Raw genomic sequence first — 24,758 nt, 5'->3', positions numbered from 1 at the left:
TTGTAATTGAAAATTAATTATTCTATGCATCGAATAGCAAAACGTTTTATGAAATATATTTAAATTTCGCATTTTCTTTGATTTTCATTTTTTTTTAATTTTTATTAGCGATCTTGAACGGCGGCAACAAACTCCTCCGTTCACATATATTTTTGGTATTATTTCAATCATTCCGTTTCAGTCATTTCAATTGCAAAACATCAAAACCTACCCAATCCAGTCAACTGTCAAAGTTCGGCAGGTGAGCGGTTCTGACATTTCCAGTGACAGGAGCGTTGGGGATCTCTTTATCTCTGATGGTACGATCACGAATGACATGCGTCTTTCAATCGTTTTTTTATTACCCTTTTTGGGATTTTCTTTTGGCACTATTAACAATTATCTTTTCTCCTTCGCCCTCATTCAAATAAAACAAGAAATGAAAGAAACTTTTTTTCATCGCATTTATGTAGGTAAACAAAAAATAACCCAAAAATGTGCGTTGGGGTTAGTGCATAGAGAAAAAATGTGTAGTTGTATTGAAATATTTGACAAAAGTAGGTAGCCGTGGTTGGCGCGGTGGGGTTGATTTTAAGTGTACAATTATGTGTGTGTGTGAGTTTAATGCTATCTCATCTGTAAACTTATGACTTGTGTCTCCATGCATTATTATTATTATTATTATTATTAGATCTGCATTGCATATAATTACATGTGGCTGTTTATGTACATATGTATGTATGTATAAAAATAGATATTTATTTTAATAGTATTTCGGCTTTCAAAGTAAGCATTTTCATTGATATTTGAACATATTGCCGAGGGAAAGAAATTATTATTTAAAATTAGTGGACTGTATATGTATGTATATAATACTTAAATATTACATATGTATTTCTTATCTTATATGTTTTAATATTATTTTATGTAGAATATACAAGTATAAAAAGAACTAAATATATTATTGTACTCCCCACCCTTTGGTAGCAACGAACTTGTTCAATGTTGAACACATTCTCAAATTCTAAATAAGGAAGATATCGCAAATATTCTCTCTCAAACTGTGACATTGCCTTTTAAAAATCAACTGCAAGCACTTAAATATGCAGAACTCTTTATCATCATTAAAAACTCACTTCTTTTATATGTAATTTCAGTACCAAAAATCGAAGAGATCACTGACTGAGACTGTTTACAATAATTTTTTTTTTTTTTTTATTTTATAAAAGCTTACATAATAATACAATTATTATACAAACTTAAGAAAATACGCAGCACTAGCATCATGGGCTATCGGCCGACTGGTTATGTTATATGCGTCGAAGAAGGTCGCTGTCTTTCAAAAAGTTGTAGATTTTCGAAATGTTGTTGCTTGAGGGATCCATCAATAAAATTATGGGATCAGTATTATTGAAGTTTGACAGTCTATGAGTTTGAAGTGCTGGACAATGTTGCAGAAGATGCAATAGATTTAAATCTGAATCACAAAATGGGCATTGGTTGATCTGAGTGCCATTTAGTATGTGAGCGTGTGTGATAATGGAGTGGCCAATGCGAAGTCTGATATATGGAATGATATAATTAGATGAAAGCGATGACGGAAAGGATGGTTTGATACGATTTGAATTTATTTTAGAGTAGTGGTGTCTGTAATTCATCCAATCAAGCGCCAATTTAGTGGATCTTTGTTGAATAATAAGCCGTTTTATATCACTCTTAACAAACAAGGCAGATGTAGTTGTTGGAGTGATGCACACCTCCTTAGCCACCGAGTCCGCAAAAGTATTTCCAATGATTCCAGAGTGACCGGGTATCCACATTATTTTTAGTCTATGTGCTAACGAAAACAACAGCGATCTAATGCCAATAATGACGTCATTGTAGTTACTGCGGTTTTTTAAAGCTTGAAAACACGATAGACTATCTATACAGATGATGAATTTACCAAGGTTTTGTTGGGCATACTGGACAGCTTTGAGAATACCCGTAGCTTCAGCGGTAAAAATTGAACAAAATGGAAATAATAAACCATACGATATTCTTTGTTGGTTATCATCAACTACAGCAAAAGATGTATGCGACGATTTGGAGCCATCAGTATATATAAACTGCCAACCAAAAGATTTGAAGTGCGCAGATAATTCCAAAAATCGAGATTTATACACAGTGCTTGGAGTGATGGATTTGCGAAGAAAAGTAAGATCACTAATGAAAGAAGATTCATTTACTTTCCACGGTGGAATATATTTACTGCAAGGCAGCAATATTTTAAGCGGCAACTCATTGGTTTTAGCAAACAAAGCACTTTTAAAAATAGAAGACGGTATTTTAGGAGACCTCTTTCTGCAAAGTGATGATTGAAAGTCCTTTTTTATAGTAAAGTTCGTGCTGAGTATGAGTTTTGAATAAAGCTTATTTAAGCTATCTTCCACTGCATCTTTTAGAGAAGGTAGGCCAGCTTCCGTCAGTATGTTTTTAATTGGCGATGTTGGAAACACTCGAAGAGAACAACGAACTGAAGAATGATAGGGCGCAGCAAGCATCTTTAGATGATTCTTAGAATGATGTCCATAAATTTCCAAGCCATAATTAATTACAGATGAGATGAGGGCTTTAGTGACGTTGACCAGTAAAGCCGAGCCGATGAGTGAGCGCTTACATGAGAGGTATTTAATAATATTTAAATTAACAAAAAGTCTTTTTCTTATATACTGACAATGTTTCTTAAATGTATACTTAGAGTCTAATACAATACCAAGGAACTTAATACTATCTGTACACAAAATGTTTGTATTATCAAATGTGAGCGTTGGGATAGTACATTGATGTTTTTTACAAATATGAAAAAGTTTCGATTTAGGAAAAGATATTGATGTGCCTGAAGTAGAGGACCAACGAGAAAGACGCAATAAAATTTCAGAGAAAGTAATTGTTACTGAAGTCAAATTTGAAGTTTTTGAGAATAAAATTAAATCATCAGCATAAATCTGATGCCGGATAGTAACAAAATCTGATAGAATGGTACTGATTTCATCAAATGCAATAGTAAATAGGATCACCGAGAGCGGTGACCCTTGTGGGGTACCATTATCTAATGGTAGAACAGAGGATGAAACATTGGATATGATAACACTTAATTTACGGTTGGATAGGAAAGATTTGACAAAGTTAAAAATACGAGAACCCACTCTCCACCTACTAAGCTGTCTTAACACTACATGAATCCCAATCCTGTCAAATGCTTTTAGGAAATCTAAAGAAAGAATAGAAACATGATTTTTGTGGGACAGAGTATCAGAGATAAAGTGATCAAGGTGCAGGAGAGCATCCAACGTACCCTGCCCCCTCTTGAACGCAACTTGGTTGTGCGAAATGAGATTATTAGATTGAGCATACCAGGCGAGTCTAGTAGCAATAATCTTTTCAATCAATTTACCAAGGCAAGGAAGAAGGGAAATGGGACGATAACTGCTGACCACACCAGGAGGTTTACCAGGTTTTAAAATAGGAATAATCGCGCTAGTCTTCCAGAGGACAGGGTAGTTGCCACTGAGAAAAATACTATTGTAAAGTTTGACTAGACGGGATATAAGGAATGGAGGAAGGTGCTTGATGATAAGGTAAGAGATTTTATCAATGCCAGGAGTTTTGCCCTTGACTGACGAGAGGGCTAAATTAAAATCAAGTTCAGATATATCGGCATCTAAATATTCAGCTGATTGAGATAAGGTGGAAGGAGGAAGGTAAGGAGAGCAAAGAGAAGAAAGTTTACTAGAGGAAAAATCAGAAGAGAAATTGGAGTCCAAAGAAATATTGGAAAAGTGGGTGGCAAACTCTAAGGCTATATCTTTGGGATATAGTAGAGTGCCCCGAGGAGTATTTAAATAAGTGATAGGAGAAGAAGGTGATAAACCAGCCAGTCTTTTCATATCAGTCCAGATTTTTCTAGAATCCGAAGAAGAAGTGATATTATTCGTAAATTCTTGGAAACAATGAACCTTAGCAGCCTTAGCTTTATGGCGAAAAAGTGCATTGGATTTTTTGTAAGCTATTAAGTTTGCACTAGAACGTAAACGTTTAAATTGATGCCATGCGATCTGTTTCAGATTTCTTAGTGCAGAAAGCTCATTATTCCACCAAAGAGGAGCAAGCTTGACTGGTTTAGAAGAAGAAAGGGGAAAAGAATAGTTAGAAGCAGAACGTATAATTTTTTGGATTCTAGAAGCCTCTTGATTTATATTGGAAGAAAAGGGGAAATAACGTGAATGCGAAAAACAGGCTTCTTCAAACCTATCCCAATCAGCCGAATCAGTTTTAAACCGAATCCTGGGCTTAAAAAATGAATGAGGGCGAGAAGTAGATATTTTGGAAAGGATGGGAAAATGATCACTGCCATGGAGATCATCAATACAACACCAGGATATTTTTGAGGAGAGGGAGGCAGAACATATGGAAAGATCAATATTAGTGAAGGTAGAGTGAGTGGAAAAATGGGTGGGGGAACCATCATTTAAAACAATGCAGTTGGATCTTAGTAAGGCATCCTCAATGCTACGTCCCTTGGAGTTAGCCGAAGCAGAGCCCCAAAGGGGACTCCAAGCATTGAAGTCACCACACAAGATAAAAGGATTTGAACCGGAAGGAATAAGATTTAAAAATTCAGTAGTAGAAAATGATTGATCAGGAGGGGAATAAGCACAGATGATTGAAATTTTATAGGGGGCGAGGATCTCAATAGCTACAGAAGAAAAAATTGAAAGGGGTATGGGAAGTAATACGTGAGGTAGATTTCTTTTAACTAGGATGGCAACTCCCTGCTTGTTGGTGGTGTTATGTGGGAGATTAATAAAATATCCCACATAAGCCCTAGGGGTAAAAGCTGAGGCATTATAAGATAGGTGAGTTTCATTCAACAGGATAATAGATGGATTGTACGATCCCATAAGTAACTCTAAGTTAATATAATTATTAACATAACCGTTAATGTTCCATTGAAGAAGTGTAATCATATCATATGTAAACTTATAAAAGAAAAAAAGTTAAGCTACGAATATTTTATTTAAACTAAATGTCTTCATTGTAAGAAGGAAAATTGGGTAATGCAAGAGGATCTTGCGAGCAGGAGAGGGTGGGGGAGGGTGTGATAGGACAGGAGGAAAGGATATTGAGAGGAGAGTCAGAGATGGATAAAGGGGAAAAGAGAGGGGAAGGAGAAGTGACAGAAGAGGAGGTAGGATGGGTTGGAAGGGATTGTTTAGATGAATTGATGTCTGTAGTTGTTGTTAGATTAGTTTTGGTAGGATTGTTGGATTTGTTGGACACCTAAGGTGTTGTTTCATTATTGATTTGATTAGTATTGTTAGAAATTTTAGCTATAGAGGCAAAAGAGTTTGCATTAGAAGTTGTATGAGAAAATTGAATTTTATACTTGGTAACAGCTTCACGCATACTACATTTATAAATAGTTTTAATTTTTAATATTTCTTTGGATTGTTGATATTTAGGGCAAGTATTAGATGATGCCGGGTGGTCGCCCGAGCAATTTGCACACATTATTCTCTTACATTCAGTAGGTGGGGTATGATCGGAAGGGAGGTTGCATGAGACACAAGAAGGTGAATTACGGCAGTATTTTGCTGTGTGGCCAATTAATTGACATTGCTTACAACGCATAGGATTAGGGTAATACGGACGGACAGTGAGGTTCCTCCAGGCAACATCAATTCTTTCAGGAAGTTTGTATTTATCAAAAGTTAATAAAACTACACCCGTAGGATTACGGGAGCCGTCAGCAATTCGTGAAAACTTATGTACAGCAGAAACACCCTGCTCCTTAAGACCATCAACAATATCTTCTTCTGATAAGTTATTCAGGAATGGGGCGTATATGGTGCCTTTAACCGTATTCAAAGTATTATGAAGCTTGACATTGATATGACCTCCGCCAGGTAAAATTTTTGCAGAAAGAAATTTGCTAGCTGTTTTGTTGTTATTTACAAAGAGCAGTAGGCTACCATCACGTAGCTCAGTAACTTTACTTACTTCCTTACTGATTGCTTGAATACCTTTATACGTAGCGAAGCATGATGACGAATTAAGTGGCTTGTTGTCGTCCAGCGATGACATGACCAAAAATTTTGGATCATCCGTGTTTGAGACTGGTAATTCTGGAAATTGGTCTAACGGGATCGGATTTGGTTTTTTTCTTTTTCTTTTTCATTATTGGAGATAATAGGGAAAACCTATTATCCCCTAATTTGGTGGCCCCAGGGGCCATAGTAAACGCGAATTTTAGTTTAACAAATTAAGAAATTAAGTGATTGAAAAGATATAAAACGATAAAAAATTAATTCACAAACAAAGCACGAGCGTAATATAAACGCAGAACAAACCGTTATACCGTTTTAACAAACTCAATAAGCACAGAGCGAAAAGCAACCGGTTACGATGACAGTTCGACGGTGAATGTTTACAATAATATTATCATACGTTCAAAGTTCTACTGTAAAACCATTGTATTATTTGCAATCATTAAAAATAAAAACATTGAAAATATATTAGGAATCTGGTGCAAAGCAGCTATTGAAATAACAAACATAGCAAAAAACTGGTTTGTGCAAGAATATATACTACCGGCTAAACACACAAAAAATTATTTGCCGAATAAAAAGTGGAGCGTCACGCAAAAAGATAATGCAACCCTGTTGTAGTTGCCACTTTACATAAAGACATATTACGTCGTTAAATTGTTAAGGTAAGTTTTAAATAGATTTTATAATTTCTATTTAATTTATAAAGACTTGTTACAGTTTTTTTTGTTAAAAATGTATGCAGAGCAATCCAGAAGTAAAAGTGAAATTTGTGCTACGCTTTTTTTCGGCATATTTTCCAATATGTGCGAAATTTTGTTTACAAACAATGTTTTTCTTCACCTATCAGCTCTGTAAAATGGTCTTTTTTTGCAAGAAATTTTGTTTACAAACAATGTTGCTATCAGCTCTGAATTAACCACAAAAAAGACGTTTATTGTTGATGGTAAATATTTGCAATTGCTTAATTTGAAAACTCAGATGCACAAGATTCTGAATTGCCCTATTGAAGTAGATGATACTACTATATGCGAGGGAAACCAAATTAAAAAATTAGACTAAACCCATTGTATTGCAGAAATCTTTAGCGGAGAAAACGCGCTTTGCGATTACCATATTATTCCTTTCAATTTTTATTGGAAATATTACGTATGGTAATTCATCTTTTATACTAAATGTCACTTGTCTTATAAACTCCTTTAACGAAACTATAACCTTGAATAAAGCTAGTTTTACAAACTGCCACACAAGTTCCTATCAGATCTTACCCGCAATACTTCGGAATAACCTAACAGAAAATTAAATTAATTTAGACTAAAACTATTTACATAAACTACATTTAAATGATGTAAATGAAATAGAACGAAGAACACCAAAAAAACATGATTTCAAGCTTCGTAGCCATTCTGGTTGCAGTAACACCATCGTTATCTCCGTGTATTATAGTTAAATCAATTTTATTTTTATCCCACCAATATTAGATTATCTACAGCTTTCAGTAGCCAATAATTAAAATCAGCGAGACGCTTTTTTAAGAAGGGGGGAGTTATCACAGCTAGCATAGCTATCAAAATAACAAAGTTGTCGTAGCTATTAAAATATGCAGACAAGAATGTTACAACTGTAATCAAAATTCATTTTGAAAATATTCTGCAAATAAACGATATCGTTGTTGCTGAATAAAATTCAATTAATTCAAACAATTTTGTATAAAAAGAAATTTAAATCAAGATATCATTTATCAGTAATAACTAGTGCGCGCACCGCTCTATATGTACAATAGCGTGTATGACATTGCCGAGCAAATAATGTATACACAAACCTACATACATGCGTTCCCATGTAAACTATTCACCTACAAAAACGACAAACATTACTCTACAAAAACCACAATCATCTCAAAGAGCGTCACGGTTAATATGACAGCAAATAGCCGAGCAAATTGAAAAACCGAGAAAATTGTAGAAAATCGTACAAAAATAACATATTTAAATTTCCCGACCATGCGTTTGTTCACAAGCGTCTTTTTTCGACGATGGCAAAAGCTAAAAATCATAAATTGAACAATTTATGATATTCGATCTAGAAATGAAAAGTTTCAACCCTGCTAAGTGCAAAGCACAGAAAAAGGTGCCAAAAGTTGCAACATAGCTCTTGTCGATTTAAAATATTTTTCTAAGGCTCGCAAAAATCTGCGTCGATATGTATTCAAGGCCACACATATGCATACATATTAACGCTGGTTCGTAAGCGGCAAGGGAAGCGAACACAATCGTTTGCGTTTCATCTCGGATTTTCTACCAACAACATAATGTTATAACGCTTTGTCGTCGCGTCAGTTTTTCGATACTGAGTCTATGACAAAACGTGAACTTCAGCCATTGGTTGCGCGTGAAAATGAGCGTATATATTTTCATACAAAGTTGTGTATAGGCATTTATAAACATTATGCGTTTAATGCCTTCAAATTTTTTTACATACACATATTAATTACATATGCGAATATCTGCGACCGATTGGTCTTCTATGATTTTATCAAAAATTTTAATGCCCAAAGCAAATATACATATATGCATACATATATAACTTATAATACCTACATTAATTAAATATTTAGGTAATAATACAAATATGATTTTATTTCATATTTCAAAAGATTTTAAAGAATTCATTATGAAATAGTTAAACTTTTACGTACACACTTATGCGCTTTCATATAAAATATACGCTCATCTGCAAGCATACATTTCTAAACATTGACATTAGCATAAATTTTCTCATTTAAATTGACTTAAAATTCTCAATTCTGCTTTTTTCGTGCCCCTGATATTAACTGTGGTGCAATACGCCAATAATTTTCAAAACAGTGCCCCTTCGCAAAATGAAATATTTCTGTACTGGCCGCACCGTGAACATTCTTTATGATATACGTTCTCTGCCGAAAGTAACAAATAGTTTAACGTATGCAAAAGTGAACAATAACAAGTCGCTTACACGTTTGCTAACAGATACCCGTCTAGCAGTGCAGCTATCAGTTAAAATTGAACGAGTTGCGTTTACAATAGTTTCTCACACTGCGCATAAATACTTGTATATTCATAGGATGTGTGCTAAAAATAGCATATTTATCTAATCTGGGTTCCGGTAGAAAACTATGGACTAAGCATATTTTAATTTTTTGTGACAAATAGAAAGTAAAATTTTGACATTTGAATTTTAAAATAAACGCAATCGCGTCATTTTAATTTTCGTCTTGAAGTTATTAAATGAAAATTAAAAGCAAATACATTGCTTTATTAAATACATTATATGTATGTATGTAAATGAAATTGGAGAAAGTGTATCAATTTGAAGTTTTGTTGTCCATTGAGAATTGAGGCTACTAGTAAGCTAATTACTACTAGCATTCTTTTACACACATATGTACATAATTATATATCCATATTTATGTAAATATATTTACATTAAGATACATTAATCAACAATAAAAGTTTTTTTAATTCTATCATTTTACCTTTAGTTTGCTAAATTTTATTTATTTTCGCTAAAAAAAAAATATTAAAAGGAGTCAAGAACTTTTTATATAGATTATCAGTTCGGTATTGAATGGAATAAATAATAAATTCGTTTTAATTCCTTTATTCCTGAATGCATATCTGTATTCCCATTTATAAGTTCGGATTCACCATCATAAAAAAATAAAAATAATTTCGCTTTCATCTGTCTGAATTTTAATTTTTCTACCGTTTGGCACAGTCTTCATTTTTATTCTTATATTAATATTAAAGTGCATTCAAAGAAGTGAAATAAGTGTTTAACTTACGCTTATTTGACAGTGAAATAGTAAACGATTCATATATTTGTTTATTTTAACCCGTCTACGTATTTTCTTTAATTTATTGAAAAATAAAAACGTCATAAAAATATTCTTTTATTTCCTTCACCTTAAAATCTAGGCTATAAGGGGCAATACACGACACATATGTGCGTTCGATCTGTATGAAATCGTTTCGCCATACGCGACATACAAATCCATTTAGCGTTCGTTTTTCGAACAGTATTCACTATGCGACAAACAAGCGGAAAATTGTTCGTCCGCGATATTTCCTATTAGGTGACACGAGAAAAATGAGATTTTGTTCCAGTGGGCATAGTCACCGTCGTTAAGCTTCAAGCGACAGAGGGGGTCGGCAAGTCGCGGATAGCCGGACGGCCTCTAGTAGCAGGTTAGTGGCGAAATAAGTTTAAACGACGAGAAGCGGCGGGAGTGGAGATTGCGATATAAAAGCCAGCAAGACCGTTGAAACTCCTGCGACAGTGGGCGAATCGACACCGCCCCTTTGAAGTATGTGTCTTCCGCAACATGCAAGGGCATGTTGTGTAATAAAAAAATCCAGGCGCGACGGACCCATAATGGGCGGCTTCCTGGTCAGCGTCTGTTCACCATGTCAGGTGCGGCTGATTAAATCTACCTGACCGGTACGCGACGCAGCATACTGGGAGTCCCTTGAACTTTTCGCCAGCGATTTCGCTTGACTCTGCCGAGGTATCAGCTCCGGCGCGTGTCAGTAAACAGCCACTTCGGTCCTTGGTCAGGAAGTGTGCATTGGACACAGGAGTAGTAGCCTGCGACTTCTTCAACCTGCTTCTGGAGAAAATAGTTCGAGCTGCAGAACTAAACAGAGAAGGTACCATCTTCTATAAGAGTGTACAGCTGCTGGCGTATGCCGACGATATTGATATCATCGGCCTCAACACCCGCGCCGTTTGTTCTGTATTCTCCAGGCTGGACAAGGAAGCACAGAAAATGGGTCTGGCAGTGAACGAGGGCAAAACGAAATATCTCCTGTCATCAAACAAACAGTCGTCGCACTCGCGACTTGGCTCTCACGTCACTGTTGACAGTCATAACTTTGAAGTTGTAGATAATTTCGTCTATTTAGGAACCAGTATTAACACCACCAACAATGTCAGCCTGGGAATCCAACGCAGGATTGCTCTTGCCAACAGGTGCTACTTCGGACTGAGTAGGCAATTGAAAAGTAAAGTCCTCTCTCGACGAACAAAAGCTAAACTCTATTAGTCGCTCATGATTCCCGTCCTGCTATATGGTGCAGAGGCTTGGGCGATGACAGCAACCGATGAGTCGACGTTACGAGTTTTCGAGAGAAAAATTCTGCGAAAGATTTATGGTCCTTTGCGCATTGGCCACGGCGAATATCGCATCCGATGGAACGATGAGCTGTACGAGATATATGACGACATTGACATAGTTCAGCGAATTAAAAGACAGCGGCTACGCTGGTTAGGTCATGTTGTCCGGATGGATGAAAACACTCCAGCTCTGAAAGTATTCGACGCAGTACCCGCCGGGGGAAGCAGAGGAAGAGGAAGACCTCCACTCCGTTGGAAGGACCAAGTGGAGAAGGACCTGGCTTCGCTTGGAATATCCAATTGGCGCCACGCAGCGAAAAGAAGAAACGACTGGCGCGCTGTTGTTAACTCGGCTATAATGTTTTTTTTTTTTTATATATATATAGGGATCGTCCTCCTACGTGAGTGGTGTACCCACTAAAACACTCCCCCCTTCTATCATGGAATGATTTGCCCTACCCAAGGTTTCCAAGATGGACCCATTACAGGTCTATTTCTACTTTCCCTGCGTCCAGGGATGCCTACGATTTTGTAGCCAGCATCAAGCTATTTGGCTCGTCTTCTATTGGAAATCTGCGTCCATGTCTCTTTTCTTACTGCGTAGAACATGTTCCACGTACGAGGCAATTATTTTCCAGTTTTCGCTGCTAGATATCATTTTTTATAAGAGATTTTCCGCACTTAGTTCTCCGAGTTTGTTTTGTACAGTCCTCCGTGCTTCATTCCACCGGTGGCACTTGAAAATGGTATGGTTTGCATCGTCTAGTGGTTCGTCTCCGTAAATACATGCTGGGCTTTCTGCTTTTCCCACGTTGTATAGGTATTTTCGGAAATACCCGTGACCGGACAGCATCTGTGTTATATAGTAATTTACCTCGCCGTGTTTTCTACTGCGCCACTTCTCTTTTTCTTTAATCAGTTTTGCGGTCCATCTTCCTTTGCTCTCCCTTGTCCACCGATATTGCCAGAGTTCGAGAGTTTGCTTCCTCGCCTGTTGTCTTGTGGCCATGTGTATTTCTATTCCGTCTTTCTTCCATAGCCAGAGTTGTCTTCTCTCCTTTTCGAGAAGGTCTATTGGGATGACGCTGCTTATCACTAGCACTGCGGATTCGGATACAGTGCGGTACGCCGAGGCGACTCTCAAGGCTGCTGTTCTCTGCACTTTAGCAAGCACTTTCCGTCTATGTTCTACATTTAATGTATCGGCCCATATTTCGCTACCGTATAGTAGCACTGACTGTGTTGTGTCCATAAGCAATTTCCTCCTACTTGCAAGTGGGCCTCCGATGTTTGCCATGAGTCTTAATAGCGCCATGGTTATATTTGCTGACTTTTTGCAGCATGTTGGATTTGAGTCCAGTACGTCAATTTGTTGTCCATTCTTATTCCAAGGTATTTTAGGGTTTTCGTCGTTTTAATAGTTTCTGAATGAACTTGCATGTTAACCTCCAGCGGGATATGTTTCCTAGTGAGCAGGATCAGTTCTGTTTTTTCAGCAGCTAGGCTGAGGCCGTGTGAGTCCAACCATGTCTGTGTTCGTATCATAACTTGTGTCAGTCGACGCCTGGCCATATCGGTATTACGCGCGGTTATGACGGCGGCGATATCGTCTGCATAGCCAACGAGGTAGCAATCGTCAGGCATTTCAACGTTTAAGATTCCATCGTAGCTGGCATTCCATAGATCTGGTCCAAGTATTGATCCCTGCGCTGCTCCAGAGGTTATTTCCTTACTTTGCGGGCCATCGCTCGTATCGTATAGTAGTTTCCTGTCTTTAAGATAGCTTCGTACCATTTTCATCAAGTAGAGGGGCGTTTTGAAGCGACTTTCTAGTGCGCCGATCATATTTTCCCATTTTGCGCTATTGAAAGCATTTCGTATGTCGATTGTTGCGAGGAGGACTATTGGCCTCGAGAAGTTGTTCTTTCGATGAGCTTCCTCCACGCTGCGCACGACGTCTTCCACAGCTCCGATGGTGGACCTGCCTGGTCTGAAGCCATGTTGTCGCTCTGAAAGGCCTCCAGCATCGTTTATGGCGGCTATAATGCGGGGTTTCAACAGTCTTTCTAATAGCTTTCCTGCTGTATCTAGCATGCGTAAAGGTCGGTATGCTGATGGTGTTCCTGGGTCTCCTTTGCCTTTGCTTATTAGGGTCAGATGCTGCCTCTTCCATATTTCTGGGGAAATACCCTCGTTCAAACATGCATTATACATGGATAGCAGTAAGTGCGGTCGTTCCATAGCGATTAGCTTTAACACTTCCGCTGGTATCCCATCAGGCCCAGGGGCTTTTCTGATCTTTAAAGTGTTTGCTGCCGTGTTCATTTCCTCCAAGGTGAAAGGCGGACATGAGCTCTCTTGTGTATGTTCTGGTGGGTCTCTTCCCAGATCATGGGTTGGGAACAGAGTGTTTATGATGTTCTCCATAGCTGCGGCGTTTAACTCAGGGGTAGACTGTTTTGCTCCGAGTTTTTTCATTACGATCTTGTATCCGAGACCCCACGGATTTTTGTTTATATCGTTACGTAGCTCTTCCCATTTATCTTTCTTTGTCTTTGTTATAGCGTCTTTCAGCTCAGTTTTCGCAGCTTTATATTCCCTGTGCTCTTCCATTCCATTTCTTCCTCTTCTTCTAGCTCTTGTGTATCGTCGTATTTTGCACATACAAGTTTGCCTAAGATTTCGGATTTCGTGGGTCCACCAGTAAACTGCTTTCTTTGGATGTCCGCCTTTTATTTTGGGCATTGCTACTTTACATGCCTCAGTAATGGTGCTCAGAGTTGCTTGGACAATCAACCTGGCTGTGCTATTTGCGTGGCATTTTGGTGGGTTTTCATCTATGGCCGCAAGGAGCTTTCCTGAGTCTAGCTTGGAAGCGTTCCATTTACGTGTTCCTCTTCTTTTCGTCGTTGCTGGGTTTTTTTCTGGACCTACGAGGTAGGATATGTATTGGTGATCGCTACCAGTATAGTCTTCCAAGACTTTCCACTCCCGCAGCTGGCTATAATCGCGTAAGCGGTGTCTACGCCAATTAAGAAGAAAAAGAAGATTCGGTAAATTTATTGTGAATGACTATAATTCTCTAATTCTAAACCTGTCAAATACTTCCTGATTTGTTTTTATTATGGGCATTGAAGTGTTATGACAAAATTCCATAACCTAAATCCTCTTTGAATACCCCTACTAATCATTAGAGCGAGAGGAGGGTTGAGTCCATCACGTGACCCAGAGTCAGATTTTTAAATACATAATTACTATTATAACATCGCTTTCCCAAATTAAAAAAAATATTTCCTGATAATTCCCAAATGTTTTTACGTCTGTTTCGCCATTCCCTCAAAAATTCGCCAAGTATACGGTTGAATATGTTTTTAATGATTCTTAATTCACTGTTCGTTCCCAAATTATAAAAACGCTTTCCCGAAATTTCCCAAATTAATTCCCGATTGTTCCATACATTAACTTATGGAAATGATCAATTTATTCGCCAAGTATACGGCGGTTCGTAAACTTCCCTACAAGACGGGAGTAACCAATTCACTACTACATTTGTAAAGTTTCACCGCTTATACTATTACATATCCATATGTAACTTTTTGTTTTGAAATGGAAAATTATGTTGTAAGAGGAGCAACATTCATCATACATAATTTTTGAGTGTGTAAGAATGAGACGCTCCTATTGACAATGAAACTGTTAAAAATTAAATCGCCATTTGAAGCACGGTAGAGGAGGAGTAAGGTCACTATCAGCTGATGTTATGTAAACAAAGGCACAGCTGAGTGGTGCCACTGTAGAAACGTCAAGGGGAGTCCGGGGTTGAGTTTCTATTGGAATCCAAGATGGCCGACTTTTAACCGGAAAATAGTTGCATTGTGTTATTTTCTTAAAATTTATGGAAAAGTTGTCCCAAAAGTAATGGTTAAATATATAACTTTAATATATTTTCAAAAGAAAATCGTTTTATTTTAACATATATTCTTAAAGATGAGAACAATATGAGCAAATACATGAAAAATTAAGTTTTTTATTTATGCCTCTTTTTAACTTACCACAAATTAATAAATGCTCACCACAGAAAAATGTTACGAACAAATAAGCAACCATGCCAAATAGTGGGGTCCAGATTATGCTCATTCACAGCCATATTTATATTTTTGCCGTCGCATTGCTAGGTAAGCTAAAATTAAACTTTATTTCAAAAGATTTACTATGTATTTTTAATTTTTTTTATAGAATCAGCAGAGAAGCTAGTGTAGAACGTTTGATTATTTCTTTGCTTTAAACGGTAGTCCCAAACCAATGAGCTTTGTGCTTGAGGGTGGAAGCAACTTTTTGAAGATCAAATACTACGGTGAGTACATACGGATGTTGCACAAGCTATTGCCAATTGCGCTAAGGATCCCGATACTACTGGTCAGGTTTATCAAGCTGTTGGGTAGGTTTTGAGCAAAATTGAATTTATGTACATAATGCTAAACACTCAACACCCACCTTGCAGACCAAAGCGTTACCAGATGAGCGAATTAGTGGAATGGATCCATCGTGTTATGCACAAAGATGAAAAATGGTAGCGATACCGACGTCCAACCTTCCTGTTGAAAGCCAAGTTCACTGAGCTTATCTGTCCTGGACAACCTATTGGTGAGCTACATATGAAACGTACCGATGCCGTTCGGATGTACAATTAACCTCCATAGAAGAGCAAATACCATGGAAATTGCGACCATGTCGTGCTGCGCCTTATTAATCTGCCGAATTGGGAGAGTGGGAGGAACCAGCTCCACCAAAATGGATAGAACATCGGGAAGAGCTACGTATGTTTACATAAAACTACTATAATGGCAACAACGCTAACAACAGCCAAGAAAATAATAAAAACACTCATCAAATGAAAGTTGGTGGGGTTGGTGGCCAAGCAGCGATTTAAAAAGAAACATTTGCATCTGCGCGAACTACAATTCGTCTTTACATCTAGTGAATTATGTTTGATTATGAACGAAGTGGAAATTGATAATTAAGCTTTAAAAAACAAGTAAATGTAATTTGGTTAATAATGAACCGCTATTAAAAATTAAGGAATTTGAGTTGAGTTAATTTCAAATGGAAAATATTTCGAACAATCGGTGTATTTGTATAAACAACGTCACGTAGGTGTTAGTACTTTTTTAAATATGAAAATATATAACTTATCGCAGTTATTTTTAATTACTTTTGTTTTCGTTATTCATTATTTAGTTTTACTTTGTGAAAAGCAAAACTGGCGGACCCTTTTTCTAATGCTTTTATAATTATAAGCCCAAATAAAAAATAAATTATAACAAAATGTTTTATTTCAGTATATTTTATTTATTGTGTTTTTTTTTACATATTTTTGTGCCTATATTGCATTTTCCACACCACCATGAGGTATGCAACTAGGCGCGTTACCGATTTTTTTTGGGTGTTCAGTTCCCCCGGAGGCCTATTTTCACCCATATACCTTAAAACTAAGTAACGAATATTTACGAAAATAAATTAAAAGTAACAAAAACAATTCATTTTAGAAAAATACTATATAATAAATATGTACATGTACATATATATAATAATATTTAATATGTATGCCAACAGTGGAGATCTAACAAAAGCCTGAAAAATTTCAAATGATATGTGGTGGGATGGGGAGGGTCCTATCAATAAAAAATGCGGAATGTGCCTAATAGCAAGAATATACCAGTGTGCATTCCTATCGTAATATTTAATTGAGCACTTCAAAATATCAAAATTAAATTATGTTAATAAATTAAAACTCAGACAACCAATCAATATTTTTTTCAGACAAACACCCGGACAAAGGACTTCAGACAAATTTTACATGTGTGCACCACATAAAAATTTCACATGCTTGAAAGCAGTTGTGCTCGTCTGTTTATTATAAATTTTTATTCAAAAATACGTTCTTATCCTAATGAAAAGGCATTTAAAAACGTCTGGCTGAGAATTAGCACAGCAATAAAACGGCTCTATGTGTCACATTTTTTCAAAAAAACATTTTGAAAATCCACGGACATGACAGCAAGAATCAAAATTCTCGCAAAATATTTCCTATAATTTTTCGACGAAGTTTATAAAGTCTGCAGGTGGTTTGACCAGACTGCAGTCGTCATATTCTTTTTCCATAGAAAAAAGAAAACGAGAATCAGTTTCTTCTTCGAAATGATGTATCGGACTCATACAACTATGAAGTTTTAAAAACTTTGAATACATATAGCCGCAAAAATAAACAAATGAATTTTGTTTAAGGAAAAAACTTTCACTCAAATCAAATTCCGCGATTTCAATATTTTGAAGTGGTTCTAAGGGTGGTCTTGGCAAACTTTGAAAGGTTGCCAAGAAATATCATTAATCAAAGCGTCATTGGAAACGCTTTGAAGGGCGCTAGAACTGAAAGCTTTCTCATTCTTCCCTAGGCAAAGGTTCGCAATAAACTGTCATTGACTTTCAATGATTTAAAAAAATTCTCGGCATCTAAGAGAAAGTTAATTTGTTCCATACTACCGAAAAAAGGATCATTAAATTCTCGTAGGGCTCGTACTACTATTAAATATATTAAAAATTTTATCAAAAAAAAAAAGAACAAATTCGGCGGTATTAAGGAAAGTTGGAGACTTAGAAATATTCAATTTCCCGGAGCTATATAATGCGAACATTGCACTAGCAACCGTGTTGCTGAAAACCTGTGTAGCTAAATGCACACTCATTTTTTCAAAAGTTGAGGGCCTAAGATGAGCCGAAGTTATTTTAGGCGCACACCTAATACTTTGTTGAGCGTCTTGCTCATTGAAGTGAATTATATCACTCCATTTCACAAGACGTCCATTAAAACTAACTACGTTCTTGCTATTTTGCAAACAATTTCGCGCATTTTTTACGAGATGTGGAGAATCGTAAAAAAATACGATTTCCTATCTTCTGTCACTCCTACAACCTGGGCAAAATGAAAAATAATTTACCCTTGGTCACACACAAAATGGCAGGGGTGAAGACCTATCCCCTGAAGTTGTGTCACAACTTCAAAAACATACTGTTTTAAAATATCTCCTTTGCATGATTTATGCACAAAAAAATAAGCAAGTGGTTGAGACCAAGGCTCCCCACCTATGCCTTGAACCATAAGTGTTAAAACACTTGAAGCAATTCTGGAGGTACGATTTTCATCACCATAATCCTCCAGACCTACAAATAAATGCTTATATCTATCATACTGCAAATGGGTCTTCAAAGACATTTCATCGCAGCAAATTGACACGTATTTCTGGTCACTCGTAAAGCCACGGCTTCGAAGTTCCAGAGTTTTTATGCTAAATTTGGACAAAGTTCTTGGTGATGGCCAATTAAAATAGGGCTGTAAATATATATATGCTAGAGGTGACAAGAAGTGAACCCCCAGAGCTATGGTTTTTAATTCCCTATCGTATCTATTACCGTGAAGCTTACGGCTATTATTAGACAAACTATTCCTCACACATGCAGCAATATGTGGAGGCAATTTGCTACATAGCTCAACAATTTGCCTATTCTCACTATTTTCAATAGACAAACTGTTTCTTTTTAGGGCCTCAATTTCTCTTTCCTTGTCTTCTAATTGTTTTTTTAAATCTTGCACCTCATTTTCTAAATTTATATTTATTTTTTTTAAGCTATCTATTTCGCTAACAAATTTTCTTTTCCTAGGTGTCCTTTCACTTATGTAGGTACGCATCTGTTTGCGTTTTGCTGTTTATCGCCCTATTATTTAAACTTCCGAATGGTGAGGAATATATTGTAATGAAGGGACACCTTCTCATGTACTTCATGTGAACATGAAGTACAGTCTCTTACCTCGTCACCGAAAGTGGTGGAAATAGACTCTATAGGACCTAAAGTATTTACATTGTCCTGTTCGTCAGGTTCGCAAAAACTACCTTTAAATAAACTACCACAGTCCGAAACTATCGCCACTTTCGGCATTAACAAATTTTTAACCTTAACTTATTTTGGTGGTGCAGCGAGAAATGCCTAACGCAGGCATACAAATTTGTATTATTGAAATCGGATACACCAAGAAGGTGCATCCATTTCCTCCGCCTAAAAAGCAAAAATAAATAACAAATATATTAACATACAATAAAAAATTAATATTGTTAGTATATTATTATAAAGTAATAAACTAATAATTAAAGATATTTAAATAATAAGCATAAAACAATTACTTGTAAAAAATCATCGTACAAATACCAAGCCAACTGTACAAAAAAATTAAGCAGCGCAAAAGTATTATGATTAATATCAAGAAATAAAAGCAGTTTCAACAAATATTTGTAAATAAAAAGTATATACGGGTACTGTTTGTACAAGTAGATCCACAGGGGAGGTAATTAAGAGACACTCCCACTGTATGTCGGTCGGCTTAATTTTTGTTAAAAAATTATGAAATCAAATATACACAGTTACAATATATTAATTAATATTTGACCACAGCAGTTTTATATTATATTTATTACTCATAGTGTGTATTATATTATTTGTGCTTCAAATTGAAATTTTTATTATCAAGGGGCACATCTGATTTCATTTTCATATACTATAATTAAATAAAAAATATATTCAAAATTAATTATGAATTCGCAAAATAGGATGTCAATAAAATTAGCATATGAAATTTTATACGCGAAATACACAATTAATAAATTATCGTAAACTCTGCTCTTCAATAACTTCTTGTTTAATTCTAAATCCGAAAAAACCCCGGTAGCGTAGATATTTTTTTATGGTCACTCAATATGTGCCCCTTAAAGACTGAAGCTTATAAGTGTTTCTTTATACACTCATATTTTTTTTTACTATTTTCAACATTTAATTATTAATTCAAACGGAATATCTATAATATTATATTATTAATATTATTACACAAGTCTACAAATAAGAAGCGAAAAAATGCAACTGTCTTGGCTATGCGTGCATCGTTATCTTTGAAGGTTCCTAAGTTTGAATTAGAAGGTAAAAAAAACATCACGTATGTACAGTTTTCCAGTTACATCAAAAAAAGTCTCTTTGAAGAAATATTTGAAAAATGCCCTGTTGACTAATATACTGATAAAATTTAAAAATAAAACAAAGTTTTTACTTTATGTAAGACGTTTATTATATCGTGTAATAATTACATATAACTATTGAACCTGTTTTGTAGATTTCCTTTTTGCAAATGGCGATTTTTTCGTGTATTCTCTATTACTTTCTCTTATTAGGAACCAACAATAATCCACCATCATTGCAGGATCCCAGCGGCCTTGATATCTCTGTTCCATTGTTAAAATATCTTGGTGGAACCTCTCTCCCTGTTCATCACTGACGGAACCCAAATTTTGTGGAAAAAAACTCAAATGTGAATGTAAAAAATGAATTTTTAGTGACATTCTGCAACCCATTAATTTCGATCTTGATTCACTATAGGAAAACCAAAATACTTGAGATATGCTAATTCAGTCACTTTAGTTATTAATCTGGCATGAGATTTAGGTGTATACAAGCCACAAACATAACAAAATGAATCAGTCGATGTACATATTACTACCACGTTTTCGTACTTTAGACATTTTAATCAAAAAATCTCACTTTCCACGGCTATCGCAATAAATATACAACTACCTTCAAGTTTTAAATTGATAGACAAGAAAGAATACAGATAAGACATACGAGAAATATCATAAATACTCTCGACTAACAAATAACTCAAAGTATATATGGATTTGGCGCAAGTAGAACAAAAAATTTACTTAATACTACGTAAAAAAAATAATTTTGAAATTCTTAAAAATCTTACGTGGTACGGAATTTTTAAATATGAATTGATTATAAGTACACCTAATTTAATATAAAAACACCAATAGCCAATCAGTTGCATATTGCCTGTAGACTAGTGTTATTAAATATTCCTAATAAACCCGGAATACGAGGACTGCAGTACACACATTCATATCCATCATTCATTTAATGTTATAAATCAATATAATAATATTATAAATGTGATAGGAAGTATGCATGCATTCACAATCCCAAAAAAATATAATAGAGATGAACTTAAACTTAACCAAGATCCCTTCTTTCGGTAAAGCGCTTCTTTTTCACTAGAACTGACAGATGCTATTAACCTAACTGAGAAAACAGCCTTGAATTCGTTATTTTTTCCATTGACATTTGATGACCATATTCAAAATACACTAGTACAATCCCCTTGATTCTTATACGTGTTCACCTTTATTCGTTAATGAATTTTTCACTGTATTGAACCCAATATGCAAAATAACGTATGATCAAAAAATTGTGCAATACCATTTAGTGATTAGATATATAAATAAGAAAATAAAATTAAATATTCTCGCTCCCCAGGAAATTTATGCAGGCGTAACGAGCCTTTACATTCCAACACGCACTTGCGAGGCATTTTCCTTCTGTAAAAAAGTTTCAATTAGTATTTGGCTATAATTTATTTATAATTCTATAGAATACTAACCTGTCGATCGATATGAACGGGAACGGGAAAGAAATTGATCTGTGAAAATAATAATAATGTAATAATTATATTAAAACTTAAATTACTTACTTTTAAAATGCACCGTTCGTCCGTTTGAATATTTTCAAATATTATGCCAGTACTGCTATTGAGCATGGCAAAATAGTGTTGCGTAAGCTAATTTAAACTCCTTTTTACTACTATAAAGACATTGCAAATTCAAAAAATAGTTCCTTTAAGAATCATTTTTATTTAAAAACTTAGCTTAGAACTAAAAAATAATATGGTAAATCTGTAAGGATGGTCAAACACTCCATTTGGGAACGAGTAGGATTCCTGATCGCCGGCGTATAGCTAAATTCTGATATATAAAACGTGTATGTAGTTTGTGATTCCAAAAATTTATACTTAAAATATAGGAAACATGGCTATTATAATTATCTCTTGATTTATCTTACATATACTATATCATGAAGGTATAATAAATTTTTTGGATAACAGCTATAAACTTTACTCTATAACAAAAATTGAAAATAGTATTTATAAATGAACAAATAAAGTACTATAAATTTATAATTTAATATTATAGCATTTTCGCTTTCTGCAACCCTAATTCACCAGACGTGGCCATGATGTTTCTATTGTGAACGTACACTTGAGGGGTAGGTTAAGGACTGTGAATGGCTCTTTTCCTACGGTGAATGGGACTTTCCCTTCTCCTCTATCCTTCTTATCAGATACTACTTATATTTGACAACACGGAACACTTATTGCTATTGTGCGTGTAATAATACTTATGTTAAATATAAAATGCGCGCCGCGCTTCAAAAAAAAAATAACCATGTCACCCCTTTTCTTAATGTGCAAATGCAGAGAATTGTAACCAAAATAAAATAATTAAAATAAAGCTTTATTGCAACAAATATTAAAAAAAATTAATATGCAGAAACGTTATAGTGAAGTGCTAGTACGTGAAAAGTGCATAATATAAGTGAAAAAGTTACTCACAATATACAAATTATCAATGTAAAAGTTGTCAATTTTTCAACTTTAAATGCAAATATCTATAAAACTATAAGTCAGCGGCAACTATATATATATATTTTCGTGATCTGGAGAACGTCACCTTTCCAGTGATACCCATTTTATTCCCGAAATCCGGGGATGCTATTCTAAATCCCAGCCGAATTTTTTATAATGGAAAAATTTTATATATTATGCACTAATAAGTTATGAATCTCCTTAAGTTTTTTGGGACTGCAACCAAAGTTAATATAAATTAAATCGTGCATCTCAAAAAACAACAACATCAATAATAACAAAGAAGTTGCGGGTAAAATACATATGTATGTAGGTATGTATGTAAATGGTGTTAAGGTCTTTGTATGAATTGTAAATAGAAAGTGCTTAATTTAAAATTATTCAGTCAGCATTATTATTTGAAAATTTATATTATAACATTTAGTGTAAGTGAAAAATGTGTGCAAAGTGTGATTAACAATGCTATTTCACATGCATTAATTTGCATTCGAAAACTAGTTTGAAAGGAAGTTTATATAATATATTTCTTAATCAGGAGAACCTCCTCCATTCAAGTGTTTGCATATTAAACATACATATATAGCGGGATTCTGTAACCAGTCTCTAGTCTCTATTTGAGACATATTGAGGTAAAATATCAATTTGTGACTAGTTACTATTCACTAAACAGTCTCTAGCTTTAGTCTCAAAATATTGACTCAAACTTGAGACCTGGTAATTAGCAGGTCACAAAACCAGAAAGAACTCTTGTCTGCCAGTTTGAATATACTGAATAGAGATACTCACAGATATTAATCGATTGTAGTTATTTTCTATTTTGTAAGCAACTCAAACACGAAAAGGTTAAAACAAAATCAATTTTACATAAATTTCGTAAATATTATGAAAAAGGTCAACATATATTTTTACTTTTATTGATAATTATGTTTTTGAAGTTATACTTCTTATACGAGTTCGGAAAAGGTTGCGATAGATTCAGGTTGCACAACCTTGCTCAATATGAATCTACGCAACAAGATGTTCGAGCAGCAAGCGAAGCGGTGACAATCGGCGATCGTTTGTTCGTTTCTTTCGGCACAGCTCGGCTTTTCTACCAACAACACAATGTTGCCATGCTTATGCTGTTGTTGTTTTTGTAGAACAATGTTTCAATTTTTGGTTGGTGACTTATTCAATTAAAAATAAATTCTGTTGGGATTCGAACCTATGTACGTACCTACGTGCTCGTCGTAACTTTTGAAGCGCTTACCACCTAGACCACCATTGACACTTGTATTGCGTTGTCCTAATTATGGTTTGGTTATGCATGAAAGAAATATACAATGGATCGCCGATTGTTAACTCTTTCTTTGCTGCTGCTGCGCATATGTATGTTTGTATTCTAGTGCATTATTGAAGTTATACTGCTTTTTCTTTCCTTTGTCTTTCATTTCTGCGAATTCTCAACTACTTTATGTGACCTTTTGTTGAAATACCCTGCGTTGGTCTTTGAAAAATTAAGACTATACTTCACTACAGAAATGATCCTGTGAAGTACGGTCTTCATTTACATTTTTTGGAAATCGACCCACGATGACGAAGTATTTTCGTTTTATCTGACAGCGTGAGGTTAAGAAGTTCATTTCTAATTTTGTCTTGTGGCATATTAGAAATGATGTTTCTTCGAAAATCATTCGCTTACAACGGATAAAACGACTTCTGAGTGGTGATTTTAATGAATGAATTCCTTTTGGTTGAAACGCTCTGCGTTGGCCGTTGAAAAGTTTAGACTATACTTCTCAGGATCATTCATTTTTTCAAAGAAATTAATGACATTTAGAAATATGCATATTTGCATTATTTCGTTGTCATTTTCATATTCGTAGCAAAGAAGTTCTATGGCATAAGTAAAGTAATGGCCGCCGATTGTCACCCCTTGCCGCTGTAGCAGCTTCGCCTATGTGTACGCAAATGTACGTTTG

The 24,758-nt window shown here is 35.3% G+C and overlaps 1 non-coding gene across 1 annotated transcript; it reads left to right on the top strand.

The window, feature by feature from the left end:
• The first annotated feature begins 24,295 nt into the window (after nt 1–24,295).
• LOC126757752 (small nucleolar RNA U3) lies at nt 24,296–24,504 on the top strand. Its single transcript, XR_007666789.1, has one exon. It is a non-coding gene; the product is annotated as a small nucleolar RNA U3 (small nucleolar RNA).
• The last annotated feature ends 254 nt before the right edge of the window (nt 24,505–24,758 follow it).

The sequence above is a fragment of the Bactrocera neohumeralis genome, chromosome 4, assembly GCF_024586455.1.
Source record: "Bactrocera neohumeralis isolate Rockhampton chromosome 4, APGP_CSIRO_Bneo_wtdbg2-racon-allhic-juicebox.fasta_v2, whole genome shotgun sequence".
NCBI classification, from domain to species: Eukaryota; Metazoa; Arthropoda; class Insecta; order Diptera; family Tephritidae; genus Bactrocera; species Bactrocera neohumeralis.
This window is presented reverse-complemented; position numbering and strand designations above follow the sequence as displayed.